Consider the following 15554-nt stretch of genomic DNA (forward strand, 5'->3'; position numbering starts at 1 on the left):
TTTTGCAATGGAGAAGATCAGAAGAGGGAGAGGCGAGACGGTGGCTTTGGAATGGAGATGATGGAGAGCAGAGGAGGTGGTTTTGGAATGGAGATGATGGAGAGGAGAGGAGGTGGTTTTGCAATGGAGAAGATCAGAAGAGGGAGAGGCGAGACGGTGGTTTTGGAATGGATATGATGGAGAGGAGAGGAGGTGGTTTTGCAATGGAGAAGAGGGAGAGGAGCGTGCGGCAGTGATTTAGGATTGGGCCAGAGGGCCGGCGCGCTGTGACTGGATCAAAATCAAAATCAATTTACCCTTCAATTAAGAAAGCGACCCCACATTAACTAGTCTCCCTTTTATTCTGGGTCATAATTGACCATGATTTTCGCACATAAAATATATGTTATACGTTGCAAAAATAATTTAATTTGAAAGTACATTCAGATAAGAACCAAACGATAGAATTTTTGGTGACATGCATTCACATTTTGCTTGTCACATACAGTATGTGGTCAAACTTTGACCCAAAATACGCAAAACAACAGAAAAATACTTCCAAGACCAGCGCCGCTCTTCAGCTCTTCTCCTGTTCCAATCTAAATCCACCGCCGCTCCTCTCTTGTTCCAATCTAAATCCAGCGCCGCTCCTCTCCTCTTCATTTCAAAACCACCGCCCCTCCTCTCCTGTTCCAGTCCAAAACCAGCGTCGCTCCTCTCCTGTTCTAATCCAAAACTAGCGCCGCTCCTCTCCTCTTCCATTCAAAAACCACCGCCGGCGAGTGAAGGTGCTGTGGAGAAGTAGATCGATCGAGGAGTACAATCGATACATGAGGATCGCAGACGGCGACCCTGTGAAGCTAGCTAGGATGTTGGAGATACAGTCTTGGTTTGACAACAAGGACCAACTAGCGGCGACGGCAACATCCATGGCCAAATATCTGCAACAGAGCGAAAAGGCGGCGATACTCCCGGAGGGAGTCGCGTCGGAGTACATAGAGCTGCTCCTCTAGGCCATGGAGCAAACAGATTCACCGAGTCCGATCGTGAGGGAGCGGTGGTGGGAGTATCGATCCCAGATGGAGCATCCACCAGAGATTGAAGGATCGAGCATCTACAGGGTGCCGTTTGTGAGGGTGTCCTGCCAGAGCAAGCCGGTGGAGTCTTCGTCGATCGAGCCCAACTGCAAGAGGAGAAAAGCAGTTGACCCGACGATGCTTCCCCGCCATCGTCTCCCTCGCCATTCACATCGTCTCACGGGGCGGCTGTCTGCCGCAGAGGAATAGGAGGGGACTGCCCCCCAGCCCAATAGTCGGGCAGGTTGTGAATTGTCAGGAGGAGCTTAGGGTTGTTAGTATTTGCAGGTTGTGAATTGTGTATTTTGAGAGTACTTTCAGATATGAATGTAGTTTGAATTCTAGAGATTTATTTTTAGCACTTAAAAAAATGTAGTTTCATAGGAGTATAAAAGTGCAGACGAGAAGAAACTGCAAGTTTCAGTTTCAGATAAGAAACTGCAAGTTCAGTTTTAGATAAGAAACTGCAACTTTCAGAGACAGAGCATTTATATTAACACGGCCTTTTCAAACAGGGTTAACATCATGTTGGAACTTTTATTCGTGGTCGAATATGGAACTACCAGCCAGTTAACATCATGTTGATCAACATTCATGCATAGCACATCTTCATATGATGCACAATCAAAATGCCCACACAATGTTGAGTGTGCGAAACACAGAGAAAACGAGGGACGGAGTTTTGGCAAGTGTTGGACGTGGTTTTGGGTTGCCCTGTCTAGGCTTTCATTTTTAACATGTGCAACCCACGACCTCGGATGGGAGGGACTTTTTGTATTTTCTTAGGGCCGTCATGTATCGACCGGCCTATGGACCTCCCATCCGAGGTTTGATTATTGGCACCCAACTTATGTACTTTTTTAAAGAAAACGCAGGGGTCTGTTCTATTTTTCTATATAAGAATAGGAACGCCAGGTACAACTTATGTTTCCCTTTTAACTATATTATATATATTTAAATTATTTTATATGTTATTATATATTATTTTTATTGTTATCATATATTTAACAGATACTTACATATGTAAGAAAACAATATCCCACATCTTATTAACTTATAAAAATAATTTCTTAACAAATAAAATCCTGGATTGTTTTGGCACGAAAATCCTAGTGACTGTGTACAAAAGCTTGGTAAGATTTAAGGACGAATGTAATAATATCACTTATTATTTAAATATATTTATAACAAAATGCTCAGCCCTTTTTTATTTTTTTGATAACTTGCTGGCCCAACCCAAAATTATAATTAGAATCAGGCCAGCAAAATCGTGTATCTAGATAAAGTGCAAATGGCCTGTAATTTTTTAGGAAATAAAATAAATGGGCCGCATGAAAGCTACATTAATTTTTCACCCAACCCAGCAAATGGCTGTAACTCAAAAAAAAGATCAAATTGACTGTAAATTCTACCGCGCAAAAAAAGACTGTAAATTCTGAAAATATGGGTTAAATACGTGCCACACTTTTTGAGGCTGAAATGTGGGCCAATAGGTCAAAGCCAACGCAAGTCGTTCTAAATTTAGTCAACAAATGATTCTGACATGTTAGTCGTTGGATTTACATCCAATGGCCGGCATCCATCTTCAATCTCTCGTCTTCTTCCTCCAGCGCCGCCGGGACCACCTCCCGCCTCCTGCTGCTCGCAGCTCTGCTTAGCACGCTTCGCTATGAAGTGCTACTCCACTGTTGGCCAGGCCATCCCTCCAACCCTCCAAACCTCCTGTTCTTCTCCACCGACTGCCGAACCACACCGCACTAGAACCAGTTAACCCTCGTACACCTCTCTGTCTGCGACTCTACTCCCGCGTCTTCCCATCTCCGGCTTGTTGCTGTCCACCGTCGTGATGCGCTCGGTGCGGCGTGGTCAACGTGGTCAACAAACGAGACCATCGGAAGTAGGCTGTGCGTGGAGAGGCTGACAGTTGGGTCCACGGCCGCACACAAGGAAATGCCTCCTTATTAAGCACAAAATAATGATTCCTCCACCTGACATCTGGGACCCACCGGAAGGGCCTCTGTATTTCGCGAAAAAAATGTGCCCCCACTGACATGTCGGACCCACCAGCTATCTTCGCATGCAAGGAAGTGCCTCCTTATTACGCACAAAAAAATGAATACTCCCCCTGCCAGCTGGAACCCAGCATATTGGGAGGCTGACTTGTGGGCCTACCAAGTTGACGGGGACGGAAGGCTTTGTCGACTTAGTCAATATGAACGATTCTACCTCCTGTTACCGTACGATGTTCATCCAACGGTTGTAGTGCTTCTTCAACCTCTGGTCTTCTTGCTCCAGCCGCCCAAACCAGCGCTGGTCGTGCCGCGTGCTCCTGCCTCCCGTGGCCGGCTATGATGCCGCGGAGGCCTCACCGCACCCTACTACTCCTACCGCTGGCAAGGCCATCCCTCTACTCACCCACACCCCATTTTAATCTACGGCGACAGCAGCCTCACACTGCAGCCGAACCAGTGAACCCTCGTACTCCTCTTCGCGTGGGCATCCACTGTTACGTCTTCCCCGGCTCCGAGTCGTCCCCTTCCTAGGCCTCGCCCTCGTCCACCATCGTCGTGCTCTCGGCGCGGCGTGGTCAACGTGGTCAAGGAACAACTTCCATCGGACGTGGACTGTACGTGGAGAGGCTGACAGCTGGGTCCACGGCCGCAGCAAGGAAGTGCCTCCTTATTACACGCAAAATAATTATTCCTCCACCTGACAGTGGGGACCCACCGGACGGGCCACCGTATGTTGCAAAAAAATGTTTCCCCCTGACTGCTGGGACCCACCAACTACACCTTCGCACGCAAGGAAGTGCGTCTAGGAAAAAACGATTCGCCCCCCTGACTGCTGGGACCCACCAACTACATCTTCTTTTTTTGAGGGAACACCAGCTACATCTTCGCAGGCAAGGAACTGCCTGACAGTCGGGACCCACCTGGTCGAAGCGTACGTAGCGTTGTCATTCTGGTCGCGAACTTGTACGTACATATATACTGGTCGATGTAGCGCGCACGTGTCGTAGTAGAGGCGCGCACGTGTCGTAGTAGAGGCGTGCACGTAGCATGTACATGTACGTACAACGGCGAGGGTGCAAGAAAGAAAATACGGCAACGTACGTACATACGGGCAGGGTCTCGAACGCCTACTCGTGCATATGTACATGGCTGGGTCGGAACGGAGAAATAGGGTCGTCGTCGTGTTCATGGGGAGCCAACCGGCTGGGTCGGTACGGAATGCGTGGTCGTGTTCATCGAGAGGGCTTGGACGGAACAGGCGATGGAAACGTGGCCTGGCGTACCGCACAATGGAGGAAACGGCCTTCTGTTTGACCGGCCACATTCAAAATGGGGTCCTTTTGATTGGGAGGGGCCTGGCGTACCGCAAAACGGAGGAAACGGAACTCCTATGGTCGAAACGGGGTTCCTGTTGATCGAGAGGGGTGTGGCGTACCGCAAAACATACGAAACGGACCTCCTACGGTCGAAACGAGGGTCATGTTGATCGGGAGGGGTGTGGCGTACCGCAAAACGGACGAAACAGACTTGTGTTGGAGCGCTACGGTCGAAATGGGGGGGAGGGGTCTGGCGTACCGCAAAACGGGACTCCACAGGATACTGTTCATCTCCATCGTCGACCTCCTCCAGCCTCCACGGGCTACTGTCGACCTCCTCCATCCTCCACGGGCTCCTGTTCATCGAGCCTCCACCATGCACTACTCCACCGGCTACTGTTCAACCACTGCTCCATGGGCACCCCTCCACCGTCTACTGTTCATCCAGCCCTCCACACCACGGGGTTCCGTTCCACCACCCCTCCACCGTCTACTGTTCATACAACCCTCCACACCACGAGTTCATGTTCATCCAGAGGCAACGCCACCGCTCACTGTTCATCCACCCCCCCCCGCCCCCCGCAACGCTCACTGTTCATCCCAGAGGCAGCATCGATCGGCTTCAGTTAGCAGCAGTACCGAAGGAATCGCTCCATCGGGTTCAGTTAATAGCCATCAATCGATCCCTCGGGTTCAGTAACGCGTAGCCTGCAGTGCAATCACTCAGGTTCAGTTAGAGCCCAACGCCTCGCTTGGCTTCAGTTAGAGCCAACGCCTCGCACACACGCGCGTACGTATGAGAGAAATGTGCATCGCTCTGCCCCCGACCTCCCACCGTAACCGGCAACTCCCCGAAATTTTCCTCCCCCTTGCTTCTACCTCGGTTTTTTCCGTCATGGACAGCCCAAAGAATGTCATGCAGCTGCGTCTCCGGCCCGCCTAGGACGAAAAGCCCATTTTCTGTCATGATTTTTTGTCATAGAAGTAGGAGCCCACCACATCTATGATGATACCGGGTTTTGTCACAATTATCATCATAGAAGTGTCATATGTATGACAGAAAAAAAATTTTGTTCGGCCCAATATGTCACGGATGTGTCTTTTTTTTGTAGTGTACCCACCATCCTTAGTAACAACCATCACACGCGGAGATGGACATTTTCTCGCATCATGACCTCCACCCTTGCAACGACGGCATATAACCTCATGTGTTTGCCCTGTTGATGCCATGGATGTAGAAGAGCTCTGTGTGGGACCAGAAGGTGTGCTCCTGGAAGATGGTGGTGGTGGTGGTGCATGTTTTCTTGTATCTCGGTTAGAATTGGCGGCTGAAGTTAGCGGTGCTACAATAGGACGTGTGGAAGTAGAAGATGTACGTGGTCTCCATGATGAAGATCGACCTGCAGAAAAATTAGTTCGCGCCAATGCCTGTCGATCCTGCACTTCACATTCAACTTTGTAAGAAAGATGGAGTAAATGAGTGATATTATTATACTGCTTATACTCTAGAATGGTCTGAATCTCTCTATTTAATCTACCCATAAAACATGCAAGAATAGCTTCAGTATCCTCAACAATACTACATCTAATCAGTCCAGTTTGTAATTACTGATAATATTCTTCTACATAGTTTTTTCCTTGTCTTAAGCGCTGCAATTTTTGAAGTAATTTAGGTGGTGGAACCCAACGAGTACGCATAGAAGTTTTGAAAGAAGCCCTAGTAGCTGGAATAGGATATAATCTACAATGTTCAGACCACCAAACACATGCAAGACTAGTGAAAGCACAAAGAGCAGCAACAACATGTTTATCCTCGGGTTATTGTAAATATGTAAAGCGTTGTTCAATTTCTAACTCCCAAGTAAGATAAATATTAGAAATGTATCTACCCTCGAATGGAGAGATAGTCAACTTTAGTTTAGGAATGTGGTCTGGATCTCGTACCTGAGGGGGTGGTGATGCCCTACCATTGCAATTATATGCATGAGGACGACCTGGTGGTAGTGGTGTAGGTGGTTGCACGTCGTTCTGAATTTGATCAACCTCATCCTCGTAATGGTCCTCCTCCTCTGCAGTAGCAGCAGGAGCTACAGAAGCATCAAAAGTAGTAGCATCGGCACCAGAAGTTTGTCCTGGCTCAAGTGAAACACACTGCGCTGCTTTTCCTGCTGGATCGCAACGTGGAGATGGTTGTTGATGTTGCTGCAACGGTGCAGCAGAGGCGGCTGGTGGTCGTGGTAGACGCGCGAGTACTTCATCAAACTTGGCATCCAATTTCATGTCAATTGTCTTGTCAATGTCACCAATCCTCTCCTATGCCTTTCCAAAGCTAGCCATCACGTCTTCCACCTGTTGACCCAACATTTTTTAAAATTTATCATGAAGCTCCTTCTTCATCATGTTCTCCCAGTCGGCTTGTGGTCCTGCCATGGTTAGCAGCAATCGAAACACACAAGAATATGATCCTACAGACTACCAGAAAGTGGTGGTGGTGGGGTGTCACAAATCCGTCAAGCAAACTCAAATTCTTACCAGTTCTTACCCAACAGCAGGTGGTGATCGGCAACCATTGTAGTCAAGACTCGCAAAGCATGGACAGTGTGATTTCGAGGTAATGTCAAACACATGATGTAGATGAATGTGGAGTTGGGAAGGCTTATGATGTGGTAGCAAAAATGACAGCAATAATCAATTCAGAGATGCAAAGATGAATAAATGCTCAACGAAGGTACTGTGCTGGTCCTAGGCTAGACCATGCTAGAGATGCGAGCCTAGAACACACAAAAAATTAAGGCGCTGCACAAAAACAAGGGAAAAGCACACTCTGATTTTTTTATTTTGCGCTCTTTTTTTGCGGAAAATCACTACAATGGCCAATTTATCAAACTCTTCCCAAATCAAAATAGTAGGATAGCGACGATTTTTTTGGATATTTCTTTGGAAATCATAGCAGAGACAACCAAAAAGTGCGACAAAAAATCACTAGACGACGAGTGTCTGAAAACACTCCCTGGGACCTAAAAACAGGATAGGGAAAATATTTCCAGTCGCTGAATTTTTGGCCCAAGAACTGCCCGGGGGTCTCCGAATATTCTTCCCACATTTTCTTGTTATTCTTCAAAACAACCCTAAGCATAGTAGACAATGTTCTATTGACTACTTCAGTTTGGGGATGACAAAGCAGTACTAAAAGACAGTTTAGTCACCAACTTAGCCCATAAACTTCTCCGAAAGTGGCTAAGAAGTCTAGTTTCACGATCTGAAACAATACCCCATAAACATTTCCCAGGGGTCTCTAGACTCTTTTTTTAGAAACCTACTTAGGCAAGGAAGCACGAATCTGAAACTAGACGGATCTCAAAAGCAAACCGAATATGGGATGGACTGGAATTGGTGATGGATAGGCGGTGGTATATGTGGACTAAGATTGGTGGCGTGGTATATACAGACTCGGATTGGTGGTGGATATTCGGTCATAGGATATGGCAGTGGTGGTGCTATATGGCCGCGGTGGTATGATATGGCCGCGGTGGTGGTATATGGCAGCAGCAATGAGGATGGTGCGGCGGTGGCGTGACAAACTATGATAGAACTCGAAGCTCTGAAGGACTAGATGCTAAGACCAGCAACTCGACATGATGTTGCAACCGCAAAATCAACAAATCAAAACACTAAAAAGATTATGCAAAGGCTCAGATATGTTCAGATATGATGAACTGACCCTAATTTTTTTAGCTTTTTCATGGACTGTGGATGAAGAACAGACTCGATCTAAACTATGCGAAACAAGAAAATCTCACCAACCAACCTGGAAATCTGATACCACTAGATAGAGGCAAAGGTGTCCCATCTTTCGATGAGAAGGTGAATATCATTTTCTATGGGAGTAGACTTTGATGATTCGACTAAGAACGTGCAAGACGTCGCGCCTTAACAATTGCTAAACCAACTTCCGAGGGTTATTGACCATGCCGGAGCATGTTCAACCTGACCATGAGGGTCTATTTCCAGCGGGCAAATGAAGAACAAGCAAGAAACTGAGATTGCAATCTGGATATCGCGAATATGAGAGGAAAGTTTTATTGATGAAAGTGGAGTTCAATAACACATTGGTCTGGTCATTGAACATAAACAAAGTACGCGAAGTTAAAGCTATGGTGAACTTCAATCTAAACAAAACCCAAAGTCTAAACGATGCCCTAAGGGCTGTATATATGGAGGAGTATGATACTTCTCCAACGTATCTACTTTTCCAAACACTTTTGCCCTTGTTTTGGACTCTAATTTGCATGATTTGAATGGAACTAACCCAAATTGTTGCTGTTTTCAGCAGATTTGCCATGGTGTTATTTTTGTGCAAAAATAAAAGTTCTCGGAATGACCTGAAACTTCACGGAGTCACGTTTTGGAATTAATAAAAAATACTGGCGAAAGAATCAACAGAAGGGGGCCCACACCCCTATCCACGAGGGTGGGACCGCACCCCCTAGGGCCCACCCCCTGCCTCATCGGCCCCCTGGAGCTCCACCGACATCAACTCCAACTCCATATATTCACGTTCGGGGAGAAAAAAATCAGAGAGAGGATTCATCGCGTTTTACGATACGGAGCCGCCGCCAAGCCCTGTTCTTCCTCGGGAAGGCTGATCTGGAGTCCGTTCGGGGCTCCGGAGAGGGGAATCTGTCGCCATCGTCATCATCAACCATCCTCCATCACCAAATTCATGATGCTCATCGTCGTAGGTTGCTAGACGGTGATGGGTTGGATGAGATTTACCATGTAATCGAGTTAGTTTTGTTAGGGTTTGATCCCTACTAACCATTATATTCTAAGATTGATGTTGCTATGACTTTGCCATGCTTAATGCTTGTCACTAGGGCCTGAGTGCCATGATTTCAGATCTGAACCTATTATTTTTTCATGAATTTATGAGTGTTTTTGATCCTATCTTGCAAGTTATAGTCACCTACTACGTGTTATGATCCGGAAAACCCCGGAGTGACAATAGTCGGGACACTTCCCGGTGATGACCGTAGTTTGACGAGTTCATGTATTCACTAACTGCTAATGCTTTGGTCCGGTTCTCTATTAAAAGAAAACCTTAATACCCCTTAGTTTCCAATAGGACCCTGCTGCCATGGGAGGGTAGGACAAAACATGTCATGCAAGTTCTTTTCCATAAGCACGTATGAGTATATTTGGAATACATGCCTACATTACATTGATGAACTGGAGCTAGTTCTGTGTCACCCTATGTTATAACTGTTGCATGATGAATTGCATCCGACATAATTATCCATCATTGATCCATTTCCTACAAGCTCATTTCATATTGATTTCTGCTAACTTACTTCTCCGTTGCTATTGTTACGATTGCTACAAAACTGTTGCTATTACTTTTGCCACCATTATCGTTACTTCCATACTAGTTTGCTACTAAATATATTGCTGCAGATATTAAGTCTTACAGGTGTGGTTGAATTGACAACTCAACTGCTAATACTTGGGAATATTCTTTGGCTCCCCTTGTATCAAATCAATAAATTTGGGTTAAATACTCTACCCTCGAAAACTGTTGCGATCCCCTATACTTGTGGGTTATTAAGACCTTTTTTCTGGTGCCGTTGCTGGGAACATAGCTCTATTCTTTGAGTCACTTGGGATTTATATATGTTGATCACTATGAGGAATTTGAAAGATCAAAGAACCAAGATTTTTCCCTCAACTATGAGGGGAGGTAAGGAACTGTCATCTAGCTCTGCACTTGATTCACCTTCTGTTTTGAGTAAACTTGTCACACCTACACCTTGTATTGATTCTGATATGTCGCATGTTATTGATGATGCCACTACTTCTATGCATGATGCTTATGAAGATACTACTTCTTTGCTTGATAATAATGTGCCACTAGGTGAATTTCTTGATGAACAACTTGCTAGGGTTAGAGAGAATGAAATTACTGAAATTGATGATATTAATGAAAGTGATGATGAAGATTCTCCCCCTATATATGAATTGTTTGTTGTACCTGAGGGTTATGTTATGGATGAAGAAACTGCTAGAGACTTTCCTGCTTGCAATGATAGATATGATCTTAAGGAACTGTTAGCTAAGCTCAAAGAAAAATATTTGAATTCTAGAATGAAATATGATCCTGCTTTTGCTACTTCACCTATCTGTATTACTGATAAGGATTATGAATTCTCTGTCAATCCTGAGTTAATTACTTTGGTTGAATATGATCCTTTCTATGGTTATGAATCTGAAACTGTTGTGGCACATCTTACTAAATTGAATGATATAGCCACCCTATTTACTCAGTGAGGAAAAAATTCGCTATTGTTATATTCTTAAATTGTTTCCTTTGTCATTAAAGGGTGATGCTAAGATATGGTTTAATTCTCTTGCTCCTGGTTGTGTGCATAGTCCCCCGGATATGATTTATTACTTCTCTGCAAAATATTTCCCTACTCATAAGAAACAAGCTACCTTGCGGGAAATATTTAATTTTGCGCAAATTGAAGAAGAGAGTCTCCCACAAGATTGGGGGAGGATTCTCCAATTACTTAATGTTTGCCTGATCATCCTCTCAAGAAAAATAAAATACTTGATATCTTTTATAATGGACTAATCGATGCTTCCAGAGACCACCTGGATAGTTGTGCTAGTTGTGTTTTCAGGGAAAGAACTGTTGAGCAAGTTGAATTGCTATTGAATAATATATTGAGTAATGATAATGATTGGACACTTCCTGAACCAACTCCTAAGCCAACTCCGAAGAAAAGGGGTATTCTATTTCTCAGTCCTGAAGATATGCAAGAGGCAAAGAAATATATGAAATAAAAAGGTGTTAAAGCTGAAGTTGTTAAGAATTTACCTCCTATTGAAGAGATACATGGTCTTGATAACCCAACATAGGTACTAAGGTAAATTCTCTCTATAGCTTTGATAAGTGTGAAATCCCATCTACTAAGGTTGCTAGTCAATGCTAAGGTTGCTAGTCAATGCTGGGGATGAGTTTGATAATTTTATTGTTAACCAAGAAGACTTTAATTCTTATTTTGGTAGACAGTTGAAATGCAATGTGATACGTCTCCAATGTATCTATAATTTTTGATTGCTCCATGCTACTTTATCTACTATTTTGAACTATATTGGGCTTTATTTTCCACTTTTATATTACTTTTGGGACTAACCTATTAACTGGAGGCCCAGCCCAGAATTGCTGTTTTTTGCCTTTTCAGTATTTCGAAGAAACAGAATATCAAACGGAGTCCAAATGGAATGAAACCTTCGGGATCGTGATTTTCCAACCGAACGTGACCCAGGAGACTTGAACCCTACTCTGAATTCTTTTATGTATGATTGAGTTATCTTTGCAAGTCTCTTCGAATTATCCTTTTTGGTTTGGCCAGCTAGATTGGTAGTTCTTGCAATGGGAGAAGTGCTTAGCTTTGGGTTCAATCTTGCGGCGTCCTTACTCAGTGACAGGAAGAGTTGCAAGGCACGTATTGTATTGTTGCCATCGAGGATAACAAGATGGGGTTTTTATCATATTGCATGAATTTATCCCTCTACATCATGTCATATTGCTTACGGTGTTACTCTGTTTTTACATAATACTCTAGATGCATGCTGGATAGCAGTCGATGAGTGGAGTAATAGTAGTAGATGCAGAATCGTTTTTATCTACTTGCTTTGGACGTGATGCCTATATACATGATCATTGCCTAGATATACTCATAACTATACTCAATTCTGTCAATTGCTCAACAGTAATTTGTTCACCGACCGTAGAATACTTATGCTCTTGAGAGAAGCCACTAGTGAAACCTATGGCCCCCGGGTCTATTCTCATCATATCAATCTATATCACTTTATTTACTTGCTTTGTTTTTACTTTGCCTTTACTTTTTACTTTGCATCTATCTATCAAAAATACCAAAAATATTATCTCTATCAGATCTCACTCTCGTAAGTGACCGTGAAGGGATTGATAACCCCTAAGCGTTGGTTGCGAGTTGCTATCATTTTGTGTACGTACGAGGGACTTGTGCGTGGTCTCCTACTGGATTGATACCTTGGTTCTCAAAAACTGAGGGAAATACTTACGCTACTTTACTGCATCATCCTCTCCTCTTCTGGGAAATCCAACCCAGTGCTCAAGAGGTAGCAAGAAGAATTTCTGGCGCCGTTGCCGGGGAGGCTCACGCAAGCAGGTCAACCATACCAAGTACCCATCGCAATCCCTATCTCTCGCATTACATTATTTGCCATTTGCCTCTCGTTTTCCTCTCCCCCACTTCACCCTTGCCGTTTTATTTGCCCTCTCTTTCCCAATCTCCTCCTCTCTTTCCCGTTTGCCTTTTTCCCTTTGCCTTTTTGTTTGCTTGTGTGTTGGATTACTTGTTGCCATGGCACAAGATAATTCCAAATTGTGTGATTTCTCGAATACCAATAATAATGATTTCCTTAGTACTCCGATTGCTCCTCTTAATAATGATGAGTCTTGTGAAATCAATACCGCTTTATTGAATCTTGTTATGAAAGATCAATTCGCCAACCTTCCTAGTGAAGATGCCGCTACTCATCTAAACAATTTTGTTGATTTGTGTGATATGCAAAAGAAGAAAGATACGGATAACAATATTGTCAAATTAAAGTTATTTCCGTTTTCACTTAGAGATCGTGCTAAAGTTTGGTTTTCATCTTTGCCTAAAAATAGTATTGATTCTTGGAACAAGTGCAAAGATGCTTTTATCTCTAAGTATTTTCCTCCCACTAAGATTATCACTCTTAGGAACGATATCATGAATTTTAAACAACTTGATCATGAGCATGTTACCCAATCTTGGGAAAGAATGAAATTAATGCTTCGCAATTGCCCTACTGATGGTTTGAATTTATGGATGATCATACAAAATTTTTATGCCGGATTGAATTTTGCTTCTAGAAATCTTTTAGATTCGGCCGCGGGAGGCACTTTTATGGAAATTACGTTAGGGGATGCTACCAAATTGCTTGATAATATTATGGCTAATTATTCTCAATGGCACACCGAAAGATCTTCTAGTAAAAAAGTGCATGCTATAGAAGAAATCAATGTTTTGAGTGAAAAGAGGGATGAACTTATGAAGATGTTTTCTCCTAAAAATACTCCTCTTGATCCCAATGATATTCCTTTATCTACTTTGCTTGAGAATAATAATGAATCTATGGATGTGAATTTTGTTGGTAGGAATAGTTTTGGAAACAACGCTTATAGAGGGAATTTTAATCCGAGGCCTTATCCTAGTAATCCTTCTAATAATTATGGAAATTCCTACAATAACTCTTATGGAAATTTTAATAAGATGCCCTCTGAATTTGAGAGTACTCTTAAAAAGTTAATGAATTCACAAAAGAATTTTAATGCTTTGCTTGAAGAGAAATTGCTTAAAGTTGATGATTTGGTTAGGAACGCTGATCGAATTTCTCTTGAAATTGATTCTTTAAAGCTTAGATCTATTCCTCCTAAGCATGATATCAATGATTCTCTCAAAGCCATGAGAATTTCCATTGATGAGTGCAAGGAAAGTACCGCTAGGATGCGTGCTTCCAAAGATGCCTTTATTAAAGCGTGTTCTTCCAATCCCTATGAAAATCAACATGAAGATCAAAAAGTTATTGATGTGTCCCCCATTAAATCTTTGTTTTGCAATATGAATCTTGATGAATCTGAAGATTATCTTCCTTTACCTAGAAGGCGTTCTAAGAATTTGGAGTTTCTAGATCTTGATGATGAAATTGATGAAAGTGAGATTGAAATAAATAAAAATCATGATGTTGCTAAACCCACTATTTTGGATCTCAAGGAATTTGATTATGAAAATTGCTCTTTGATTGGTTGTATTTCCTTGTTGCAATCCGTGCTAGAATCTCCTCATGCTTATAGTCAAAATAAGGCCTTTACCGAACACATTGTTGATGCCTTGATGCAATCTTATGAAGAAAAACTTGAGTTGAAAGTTTCTATCCCTAGAAAACTCTATGATGAGTGGGAACCTACTATTAAAATTAAAATTAAAGATTTTGAGTTTCATGCTTTGTGTGATTTGGGTGCTAGTGTCTCTACTATCCCCAAAACTTTATGTGATTTGCTAGATTTCCGTGATTTTGATGATTGCTCTCTAAACTTGCATCTTGCGGATTCCACTATTAAAAAACCTATGGGAAGAATTAATGATGTTCTTATTGTTGCAAATAGGAATTATGTGCCCGTAGATTTTATCATTCTTGTTATAGATTGCAATCCTTCATGTCCTATTATTCTTGGTAGACCTTTCCTTAGAACGATTGGTGCAATTATTGATATGAAGGAAGGGAATATTAGATTCCAATTTCCCTTAAAGAAGGGTATGGAACACTTCTCTAGAAAGAAAATAAAGTTACCATATGAACCTATCATGAGAGCCACTGATGGATTGCCTACCAAAGATGGCAATACTTAGATCTATATCCTTGCTTTTATGCCGAGCTAGGGGCGTTAAACAATAGCGCTTGTTGGGAGGCAACCAGATTTTATTTTGTATTTTTTGTTTTTGCTTATGTTTAGGAATAAATAATCCATCCACCTTCTGTTTGGATGTGGTTTAATGTTTTAATTAGTGTTTGTGCCAAGTAGGACCTATAGGATAACCTACAATGATAGTTGATTTGATTCTGCTGAAAAACAGAAACTTCGCGCGCACGAATTTAGTTATGACAAATCACAGGAACGTGATTTTGCGTTGATTCCTTATGCTGCTGATTAATAAGAAAATTGTCCAGGACTTCCTATTTTGGTAGAAGTTTTAGAGTTCCAGAAGTTTGCGTTAGTTACAGATTGCTACAGACTGTTCTGTTTTTGACAGATTCTGTTTTTCGTGTGTTGTTTGCTTATTTTGATGAATCTATGGCTAGTAAAATAGTTTATAAACCATAGAGAAGTTGGAACACAGTAGGTTTAACACCAATATAAATAAATAATGAGTTCATTACAGTACCTTGAAGTAGTCTTTTGTTTTCTTTCTCTAACAGAGCTCACAAGATTTCTGTTGAGTTTTGTGTTGTGAAGTTTTCATGTTTTGGGTGAATTCTTTTGATGGATTATGGAACAAGGAGTGGAAAGAGCCTAAGCTTGGGGATGCCCA

This window comes from Triticum dicoccoides, chromosome 5B, assembly GCF_002162155.2.
Source record: "Triticum dicoccoides isolate Atlit2015 ecotype Zavitan chromosome 5B, WEW_v2.0, whole genome shotgun sequence".
NCBI lineage: Eukaryota > Viridiplantae > Streptophyta > Magnoliopsida > Poales > Poaceae > Triticum > Triticum dicoccoides.